The sequence below is a fragment of the Gossypium arboreum genome, chromosome 1 (genome assembly GCF_025698485.1).
Source record: "Gossypium arboreum isolate Shixiya-1 chromosome 1, ASM2569848v2, whole genome shotgun sequence".
Lineage (NCBI taxonomy): Eukaryota > Viridiplantae > Streptophyta > Magnoliopsida > Malvales > Malvaceae > Gossypium > Gossypium arboreum.
In genome coordinates this window covers 73,147,551-73,159,611 of record NC_069070.1, presented here as the reverse complement: position 1 = coordinate 73,159,611, position 12,061 = coordinate 73,147,551, and the positions used below count along the sequence as shown (strand labels likewise).

General features: G+C 34.0%; 1 non-coding gene across 1 annotated transcript; it reads right to left on the bottom strand.

Moving 5' to 3' along the window:
• Positions 1-10,888: 10,888 nt before the first annotated feature.
• LOC128282319 (small nucleolar RNA R71) lies at positions 10,889-10,995 on the bottom strand. Its single transcript, XR_008272558.1, has one exon. It is a non-coding gene; the product is annotated as a small nucleolar RNA R71 (small nucleolar RNA).
• Between the last annotated feature and the right edge of the window lie 1,066 nt (positions 10,996-12,061).

Here is a 12,061-nt window from a genome sequence, read left to right as displayed (position 1 = left end):
TTACCCTCGATTTACAGAATTACCGTTTTACCCTCGATTTATATAATTACCATTTTACCCTTGATTTATATAATTACTATTTTACCCTCGATTTACAAAATTACTGTTTTATCCTCGATTTACAAAATTATTGAAATACCCTTAGTTTACAAAATTACCAAAATACCCTCGATCAGTAAAATAACCAAAATAGCCCTGGTTTGTAAAATTACTAAAATACCCCTGGTTTGTAAAATTTACCAAAATACCCCTGATTTGTGAAATTATCAAAATACTCTCGATTTGTAAAATATCAAAATACCCCTGTATGGTAGAATTACCGGAATACCCCTGTAGGGTAGAATTACTGAAATACCCCTGTAGGGTAGAATTATCGAAATACCCCTGTAGGGTAGAATTATCGAAATACCCCTATAGGGTAGAATTATCGCAATACCCCTGTAGGGTAGAATTACTAAAATACCCCTATAGGGTGCAATTACCGAGATACCTTGTGGGGTAAAATTACCATTTTGCCCCTAAGGTGTTAAATGACTGTTTTGCCCTTATGGCCAAGTGACTAACTTGGACTGTGTGGTTAACGAATTTGATTGTGAATATATGTTGGCATATGAATGACTTGACTGTGATTGTTTGATTCAAATATGGGCATGACATTTTGCATACATGACATGTTGCATGGGTTGGGATTTTGTACGGAGAAAGATCTGATCTGTTAGGATTGTATGGTTGCTTGACGACTGTGGATCCACCGAAGGCTTAAGAGCCATATATTCGTACTGATTTGATAAGGTCGCACGGGTCACCCAAGACAGCTGTGGACTGATCAATGGCTGAGTGCCGATCATATTACCCGAGGCTGTGTGACGACTATATTACCGTCGCTGATGGCTATGTGCCTAACATGATACAGCTACCGATAGCTTAAAGCCTTCTGATTATGGCTTTGTGTCAACCTACATATGGCTCTGTGCCAACCTGATTATGGATGTGTGCCAAACGTATTTGCCTAAGGCTATGTGCCAATATATGGTCATTGACGACTCTGTGTCGATCACATTTACCTAGGGCTGTGTACCGGTTATGTTACTCTAGTTGATGGCTATATGCCTAACATAATGCAGTTATCGATGGCTTTGTGCCACGTATTCTGTTAAGTGGCTTTGCCACATTATCTGTTTCTGGTGGCTATGCCACAAATATCTGTTCTGGTGGCTCTGCCACAAATATCTGTTCTTGTGGCTCACACAATATTCGATAACCGAGCGACAATGCCGCAATCGTGGAGTGTAGGGTGGGTGGGTTGAGCTATTCCCCACATAGAGTGTAGGGCTGGTACGGGTGGAGTGTAGCGGTTGGTTATAGGCTGGATTGGGATGGGATTGCATTCACATTCTGATTTTTATTCATTACGACATCGATTCTTATTTTGTTTCTATTACGACATGATTCGATTCGATTCGATTGTGTCACCTAATTCGATTCGATTCGATTCTAGTTCGATAATGTTTCTTATTCGTAATGGGTTAAAGCCCATCCGTGCTTGTCTGTTATAGTGGGCTAAGGCCCAATTGATAATGGCCGTAAGTAAGGTTGGGGCGGACTTTTAATTTTTTATATGGATTGTTCCTTTTTATAGTAGGGGGATTTCACACTGAGTTTTCGTAAACTCACCCCGTTTATTAACCTTTCAGGTAATTTTCAGCCTTAGACGGATTGAAGCTGCGAGGGGCTTGGAGGAAGCCACACACACTGTTTATGTTATAGTTTTGATTATTGCTTTTAAATGTTTTTATGTGGGTTGTAGTAAAGCCGTTGTAATTTTCTGGATTTCAAATTTGAAATTTTATTTATTGTTCCTATAATTGCTAGTATTAGAACACGGTTTTCCAAAGCAACTACTATTGTTCAAAACATCACGTATTCGTAATTGTTTTTAAATCAAGCTTCCGCAACTGCCAAGATTTTTACAAAGTTGTTAAGAATGTTATTTAGCTGAGGTTTCTAACAAGGTTTAAAAAGGGTATAAGTTTTTAATTATTAAGAAGGGTTTTTAATGGAAACATGGTTTTCGAAAAACACTTCAATGTGACATGCCAGATTCGAGCCAAACTTCCAGGCTGGGTTTGGGGTGTTACAATAATAGTTTAAAAATTTCACAAATTAGCCCCCGAGCTAGCTACATTAAGCTGCAACAATCCTAGAAACATAGAAATCATAAAAAATAGACTAAAATACATACCATGAACTAAGAAATGGTCTAGTCGAATGTTGAAGCTTCTCCAATGGATTCCTAAGCTTCTTTTTGATTGAAAATGAAACAAAAAAGATGATAACCTGGTTTATTTTATTTAATTTATCTTTAATTACCTAATTACAATTATAACCTTTAAAAACTTCATTAATTACACAATTGCCTAGCCATGTACATCCAATATCACTATTTATGGTCTAATTACCATATAAGGACTTCCACTATAATGTTCTATAGCTATTTAATACCTTTAGCTATTAGAACTCAACTTTTGCACTTTACGCGATTTAGTCCTTTTTATCAAATTAAGCATATAAACGGTAGAATTTCTCAACGAAATTTTTATACGATATTTCTATCATACTATAGGCAATAAAATAATAATAAACTATTTTTTTTGACTTCAGATTTGTTGTCCTGAAACCGTTGTTTTCAATTTCATTGAAAATAGGCTTTACACGTGTCAAATGAACAGAAATGGATAGAACTGGTAAAGTTAGAGAATTGGGAAACATTTAGAAATGAATATGGTTTTCTAAATGGGAATGACCTAAAATTTAATTTATGATTTTTTAATTTTAATTAATTAATTAATTAAAGTTCAAAAATAGAAATAAATTAATTAAATAATTATGAATTCATTGAATGTAGATATGTCAAATATATTTTTCTTAGATTTTTTACGATAAAGTTGCAAAGATTTTAATGAAATTAGAACCGGGTTGAGAAAATTATTTAATTGGAAATTTTATTTATATATTTAAATTAATTTATTATGTTAATTTTGGGGAGAAAAAACTTCTATTGGATTGGATTGGATTGAATTATAAAGTACTAAGTTAAAATTTAAGGAATTACTTCTAATTGAACTTGATATGAGAGTGGCTCAAAAGCCCCTCATGCTAATACTAGGGATGACAAACCATAGTATATTTAGCTAAGGTTGTCTCTCCCCCAATCCTAGTTAGACTAGGATTTGTTTTCTATTGAAATAGACTTCTACTAATTCAATAAGGGTTTCACTTTTTCTCCCTATAAATATATGACACTAATAGCGTTAAATACACACATTGAGATATTGCTATTCTACCCGAAAATAGTGAGAATTTATTTTCTAAGTATAAAGTTATTTTTTAGAATAACAATTCTTCCGGTTTATATTGAAGAGAATTTAGACTTCCTATTGAAAGTAAACTAAATAATTTTTGGTTTTGTGTTTGATTCAAATTTGTTGAAGCTTAAATCGAAGCAGTTCATGGTACAAGAATAGCAGAGAAGGTCATCTAACTAAAAGTCAAGAATGATAAAGATTTGTCTAGCCGAAAACATATGTGCGATTTTGGTAAAGGGTTTATTACTATAAATATCACAAATTGGCTTGATTTTCAAAACTTTAATTTTTCGTTGTGCGAGAAAACTATTTTCGAACCGGATTTTTTCTAACAGAGGTTGTTGTAGTGTCTTGTTAGCCAAATAGCGGCTTATGAATTGTTCAATCAGTTGTTGAAAGGAATGGACTGATCCCTTAGGTAATGACAGGTACCATCGTTGAGCCATTTGAGGTAGGGTCTAATTTGTCGCAATTCGTTGTAGAAAAGTAAACCATTTTTTATACTTAAAAAGCTTATATAAAAGCAGTTTTGTTATTTTTTACTTAGTTTTTAATTTTAGTTCATGAATAATAAAAAGTGTGATTTGAGCCATTTATATGACCTTAAGGGCCAAAATAGGCCTAAAGGAAGGCTAACGCATTCAATGAGTGTGCAGGACATCATTCAGAGTCATAAAACATGAGACTGGTTGCAATGTTGAAACACGAAGTGCCGATGTTGCAAAATAGTGAGCAGAGCACTCAAAAGGAGCAAACTGCCTTCAGTGTTATGATATAGATAGAGTTTATCGTGACACAGCCCTGTAATCCAGATTGAGCTTGTAAACTACCATCAGTGTCATGACACAGGCAAGAAGGTGTCGCGACACCAACGTGACGAGGTGAAATATTGAGCCAAGGGCATTTTGATCCGCACAACAAACTTTAATGCAAAAACATCAGCCGAATTAGGTCAATGGAACCTAGCCTATAAATAGATAGCTTTAAACACTTCATAAAAAATTTTATTCAAGTTTTAGTAGACAATGTCCATTTAATTTTATTTTTAGTTTCTCTTTAGTTATTTTGTACTTAGGTTTGTTTTCAGTTGTAATTCTATTCTAGTTTTTATTTTTCATTTGTCGTGGAACTCAATTTGTGGATTCATCAAATCTTCATGGATTATTGTTTGCACGATTGTTAATATATATCAGGATTCATCTTAAACTTTATTCTTGATCTTTAATTTATGTTTATCTTTTCAATCAAGTTTATGATGTTTATTAGATTCATGAGGAACTAATCCTTTATTTGGAGATTAACGAGTAGACATGGGAGTGATTAACGTCTATGTAGGGTTTCTTAGCGGATCGACTGGTTGGGATACAAAGAACTTAAAACCATAGGCTTGACAACACTAGGAAGTCATTTAGGTGGGAGTGAACCCAAAATTGGTATTGCCTATCCTTGAATATCATACCGCAATCCGGTCTAGACTTTGAGGTCGAGAGATAAGTAGTTCTTGCCGACTCATTAGTTTGGTGGAAAATCAAGAGATCCTATTAGGTTAATGATTAGTTGATTAAATATAACCCGAAATAGGAATTAGTCATGACCATCAAAGCATTTTACTCTTTTGTCCCTAGAATTGATAATATCTACAATTTGCTTTCCCTTCTTTATTTTTATGTTTTTTTAAATTATTTTTATAAAATATGATTTTTCATCACCTTAGGATTCATCATAATATAGTTTGATTAAATTACTAATTAGATTTATTATAGGAAAAGTTAGAATTAGTTTAGTTTTGCCTCCATTGGGTACAATCCTCGTAATACTCCAGTACTTCGTTGTATAAATCTATATCACAACCTGACCTGTATACTTGCGAAAACCACCTAGTGATTATATTTGGTTGCAGGATTTACACTCTAGACATTAGTACGTTCGGAGGCGATCAGGGTCATGGAGAAAAATTTACATTTTACTTCACTAAATGCCCTTAATATGTTCATGTGATTATTGTATCTGGCTAGATGATCTTCTAGGTCTCACTATTTGTTATATGCAAACTTTGAGAATTTAAAAGATGTTGAGATATATCTGTTGAGGATTTTTGAGGCTAGTGACTTGTTGGAGTAATTCTAAATAGATTCGTTTGTGAGACCCGTTTTACTTTTTGCATCAATTCGACCTTGACTTTGAGTTACTCTTCCATATATATATTGTTGTTACCCTAATAATGATGAGATGTTGCTGGGAGGTCGGTATTATTTTTACGGAGGCCTTCCAAAATTGTCACGCTCATTGGTACTTTGAAGTGCGGATTGAGGTTCCTCCTCTTAATGCTCAAGATTTTCTCATATTGGGTTTCCCGTGCAGCTTTCAACTTCACAATAAGCTACTCATGTTGAGTGTTCCTTTGGTCAAATATATATTGTTTCTTCCGTAAGTGATATTTTTGCTGAGAAAATTACTCTTGTAAACATCACAACTTCTCGTAGGTTTCAAAGATATGAGGTTGAGGACCTGACACATGTTGGTGGGAACCCTGGTCTAAGGGAGTAGGGCTCATGGCTAGTGTAGTAGGTTTGGTTGTGAGACAACTTATAGCCTCTTACAAACAAGTTATATGGTCCAAGGGCCTAAGAGGGAACACACCAGGTTACGGTGAGGCACTATAGTAATTGGTGAAGTTAGAGAATATGGGGAAATGGTTCTTGTTGGCACAGTAGGAGTGACAGGGTTGGTGGTTAAATGATGTATCAAAGCCTTTTTCTAGCCACTCTAAGGTAGGAAGAAGGGCACTTGCATATAGTAGAAGGGAGGAGTTTGAGTAGATTCCATGCTAGTAGTAGTTCTTGTGGTAGGTGAAATGGGAATGATGAGTGGGGCAGAGTTAACTTGGTTGTTGGATTGTTAGTTTGGTCAGCGGGGGTGCCATTTTGAGATTGTGAATCCATGTTGTCCACATTCATCGCACCAATTGTTGATACAGTGATATAACAATGGGAGAAAATAGAGGAGAAAGTAGTGGTTGTTGTGGAGGTCGGTTTACCCATTTAGGATGGAGAGTCGAAGGTTATACAAAGTGGAGAGAGGAAAGTATGAAAGATGAAGGTTGAAGGTGAGCTAGTAGAGTGTAAGCCTAGTATTTTGAAGAGTTTATCCCTTCTTCCTCGTTCCTAGAGCTTTTTTATAGGAAAGGATTTTCTATAAAGTCATGTTAACATGTTGGACTTGTCATTAAGCCATCATTTTGGGATGCAAGGGGTGGATGCCTTCGATAGAATGGGGACGCCTGTGATGGGACAAATCCTGTCATTTACTCTGACTTGATGGTATGTGGTATTTGGTGACCAACAACTTCACGTTCACAATGAAGACTCTGAGACCCAGGAACCAGATGACCTACACTTATCCAGATGGTCATCCCGAAAGGGAAAACTTATAAGGGACCTCTTGGTTCGCTAGTGGCAAGCTTACTGCTTGGGTGCCTTTCTGACTTGCCACATATCTTGATGTGGATGAGTATATGAACTTTATCCCTTTATTTTTTTGAATTTATATATAAAATTTATTATTTATGTTTTTTTTTAAATAATTGAAGAGGAAGACATGTGTCATTCCCCTATTTGTCCACATGTCACTTCTATGTTTGGCCACGTCACCCAACTGTTCAAAACCTAATAGTGTTAAACATAAGAACCAATTTGTGTAACAAATGTGAACCTTGAGGACCAATGTGATAAAGAAAAAGACTAGGGGCAATTTGAGAAAACTTATTAAGTTTAGAGGTAAATCTATATATTAAGCCAAATTTATATAATGCTTTAAATATAATCATAATATATACAAATTATTATTTGTTGCACTGGAAATGGAAGCTTCTTTTATGAGTAAATATATGATACTATGTTAGTTGAGTTTGTAAACTTTATAAACAATATTCTAGAGGCGAAACATACCTTTCCAAGTAATAATAAGAAAATAAAAATTATATTTTTTAGAAATATAAAAAATGAGGCATTACAATATTTGAATTCTATTTGTGGAATTAAAATTTTATATTGACCATGTGTCAAATATGACACATCGTTATTAAATAAAACATAAAATAATGAAGGGCTTATAAATAAATATTAATAATTATTTTGAAATATAATTAAATAATAAATAATTATAAATAAATTTTAAAATCTTAAATTCTAAATCCTAAATTTTAAATTTAAGACCTAAAATTCTAAAAGTCTAAACATCATAAATTTGAGATTTATTAATATTTATATAATAATTATATTTAATATTTAATTATGTTTAAATAATTTTTAATATTTATTTAGAAGTTGTTTTATTTTTTGTTTTATGCACTAATAATATAAGCATGGATTAAAAATAATTATTTCCAAAAATACCCAAATAATATTGCGGAATGAAAGTAATGGCAGTGCAGGGGGGAAAATGAAGAGACAACCCTGATATATATGGATAGAGGATTATGAGAAGTATGAATTAAACTAATGGAAAGAACAATGACCCCTAAGAAGAACTAGTCTCCACAGAAAAGTGAAAGTTCTTAAATGTAAAAATAAATGCGAATTTGTTAATACTGTCTGTTGATCTTCAGAGTTAATTATTATGTAAGAACAGTGTACACACATTACAGACAAATAATGAACCGACAGTTATAAAGTTTTTGTGTGGTAGCTTTCATGGAAGAGGGGGGGGGGGGGTGTTTATTTATTTAATATTCATAAATAGTGCACAGAAAAGAAAGAGGGAAAAACCATTAAATGTTTGTCCCCCATTCTCTTGTTTTTAGTTCCTGTTTATTATTTTATATATTTGTCGCATACAGGCGTTTACAATCATATACTCAGCAAATTGCAGTGGTCAATGACTGATTGAAATGTCGTTTCATTCTACAGTTTAATGACTGTCCGAGTATGTATATATATGTTTTTACGGGGGCATCGATGGATGCCCGCTGCTTTGCCCAACCAAAAGCTCCAAATTGTTTGCCCATCCGTTCCTCTAATCTCATGAGAATTCCATGGGAAATTAAATTAATTAAAGTTGTTTTGGACAAATAATGTATTTATTTATGGTTAATATAAAATAAATATAGCGGTGAGATTAAATATGATAGTAGTATTATAATTTGAAATAAAAAATTAAATGAACCGTATTAAAATAAACACTAATCCAAAAAAATCTAAATCGTTGTTTTATAATTTTTTCCGTTGAATAATAATTAAATTAAATCAAATTAAATCAATAAACATAAAACTACTTAGAAAATATAAAATTTTGAATTAATCCAGGTTCTCACTTTTGTGATGAATGACTTGATTACTATTTGATAATAATTGACTTTCTATGAAGGAAAATGTAATGGTTACTAATAACTATTGCAAATAGTTATATTTCAGGCATTTAGACTTGGTTAATTGTTTGTACTTAAGTAGATATATTTTCATTTTAGGATATTATATTATCATTTTTAGAGCATTGCATCATGAAGCTTGGATTGTGCTTAAATGTTATTATGTTACTTTTCTTGTGTGTGGAAAGGATTTTTTTGTGTTTGAATGGAAGGTGTAGAATGAGGAAAAGAAATGAAGGAGTGAAGTTTTGTCATGGAAAAAGGTTGGACAGATTGCCAACATTAATGCCATGGAAATTCTAGGAAGACACTGAGTCAACAATCAATTCGTGCCTCTCACCCAACTGTACTTGTACTAGAAAGATCTACCTGAAAAACATAGAGCAAAAATTGTGTGCTGAGAGGAAAATCTACCCCATAAAAAGTAATGAGAGGAGAGAGAGAAAAAAGCCTTTTTCAGGGGAAAAATTTATGAGGAAAGGAATGAGGGTAGAAATAGAGGCTGAGCAGCAGAGTAGACTGCAAGGGAGAAGAAAAAGGCAGTCAGCCTGGTCTTTGTAAGACATTGTGCCACTGGAGTTGAAGGCTAGATCGACAAAAGCTTCATGAAGTTCTTCCTTTATTTTCCTAAATTGCTTCTTTGTGAAATTAATTATTGAATATGTTGAATGATATTTTGAATTTTGATTTGATTAACCAACCCATGAGTTAAAGCTCATCGGGTTGGGGTTACTTGATGATACTTGAATTTTCCATTAATGTTGAAGCTTAGATATGATCTAATTTACTATTTCATTCAATTTGTTCTTTCGAGTTGCATGCATGAAATCTCTAGACATAGATGAATACATTGTATGCTTATAAACATAATCTAATTTTGAAAAGGTTAGGTTAGTTAGACCACAATTGATTGATACAAGTGGGTGTTCGATAGAATGCCTATAGCAATCTCTAGACATAGACCAACATTTGTACAGAGTGAAGAGTAATCAGTACTAGGAATCACATCTGAGGTCTATAGATATATATTTTCTTAGGTTAGGTATCATAAGGTCTTGCTCTTGAAAGAAGTAGACCATTTTAAATTCATTTTGAAAAGTAAGTTGATTAATACTTTGTTGAGGCATTATTGGTTTATAAGGGTAGATTTACATACTATGCACATCATCATTATTTTCATTAGCATTGCATTTCTATCATTGTTTTGCCTTAGCCTAATTCACATACTTCATAACAGCAACTTAACCAAGTTAATCCTATCCGATCCCTGTGGAGATGATCATACTTATCATTATATTATTTGATTCAACATGTATTCTTGCACAATTCGCACATCATTTTATACGCGTCGTTGTTGGGGATCAACAATCTGGTGAAATTTGGTTTTATTACTGATTATCTAATTCATTAGTTCTATCCAACTTAGTTGTCTTTAATTTTTCAAGGATTGCCATCAGTGTATGACAAGAGGCATTCTTGTTAACAAATAATATCCTCTTGATCCAGATATCGAGAGAACATTGCAAAGAAAGAGAAGAGAACTACGAGATATGGCTAGGATTGGAAATGATCCAGGTATGGAAGATCCATTGCATCCAAATGGCTAGGATGTTAATCTTCCTATTCGTTGTGTGATAAATGATCAAGACAGGCCTATTCGTGAGAAGGTAGTACCAATTCTGGATTACTTGAACCTAGGGATAGTTAGACCAGCCATTCAAGCTCAGCATTTTGAGTTGAAACCAATAATGTTTCAGATGTTGCAAACAGTAGGATAGTTCAATGGGTTGCCTACTGAAGATCCATGGTTGCATTTAAGACTTTTCCTAGAAGTCTGTGACTTGTCCAGGGAACAGGGTGGTCCTGAAGATGCCCTGCGACTTAAATTGTTTTCATATTCATTGAGAGATCATGCCAGAGCATGTATGAATGCTTTATCGACAGGGATGATGGCATCTTCAAATGAATTTTTGATAGGGGACTGAAATGGAAGAAGTGAATCAGGATCGTATTCAAGTTGTTTGACTCAAGGAGGAAAGAGTTGGATCTAATCTAAAGAGAAGAAATTAACTTAATTTAATAAAAAAAAGTCAAAAACAATAAAAAAAGAACTTTGTAAAAGTTTTTGCTACGGTATAATCCGTCTAATATGACTGCCAAGCTTAGAAATGACATTACATCTTTTCAGCAATTAGAGGATGAGACATTGTATGAAGCTTGGGAAAGATTTAAGGAATTGCTTTGGAAATGTCTGATGCATGGATTCTAGCAATGGACACATATGTAAACTTTTATAATGGGTTAAACGCGCATAAAAGGATGGCAGAAAATGCTTCTGTCGATGGGACCTTGTTGGATAAATTCTATAATGAAGCATATGATATTTTGGAAAGGATAGCCAACAATGATTATCAATATCCTACCACAAGAGTTGGGACTAGTAGGAGAGTTGCTGGCGTTATGGAGCTCGATGCAATCAGTTCGTCGAAAGCCCAGGTATCATCTCTAGCTAACATGATCAAAATAATGAAGAGACCAACTACAGTTTAGGAGATGAAATCAATTAAACTATCGTGTATCTATTGTGGGTAAGATCATGAGTTTGACGAATGTCCATCAAACCCAGCCTATGTGTATTACATGGGCAATTTCAATCGTAATAATAATCTCTATTCCAACACCTACAATCTAGGGTGGAAGCAACACCTAAACTTTAGCTAGAATAATCAAGGAGTGGGAAATTCCAACAAAGTTATTAGATAGAATGGCACAAGTACACTGCCTGGTTATAATCAACCTATGCCACGAAAGAATGTTCAACAAAATTCAACATCATCTTCTTCATCTATTGAAATTATTTTTGAAAGAATACATGGCCAAGAATGACACCATGATCCAGAGTCAAGTTGCATCCCTAAGAGCCTTGAAAAATCAAGTGGGACAGATTGCCAATGGTCTAAGACCTCTAGGAGCATTGCCAAGTGATACTAAGAATGCGAGATCATAAGGGAAGGAGCATTGCAAGGCCATCACTCTTAGAAGTGGTACTCAGCTAAATGAAGTTGTTAGACATGCCACTGTTGAAGAGGAAGATTTAAGTCTCAATCAAGGATAGATCGCAAAATCATCTGAAAAGGCCAAATAAAAGAATGTTGCAGCAAAATCAGATCATATGGTCAAACTGAATGCCACATCAAAACAATATCAGTAGTCTGAAGGAAGGCCATTGCCACCTTTTACTCAGTGATTCCAGAATTCCAAGCAAGATTTTCAGTTCAAGAGATTTTTGGATGTCCTAAAGCAAATCCATATCAACATACAATTAGTGGAA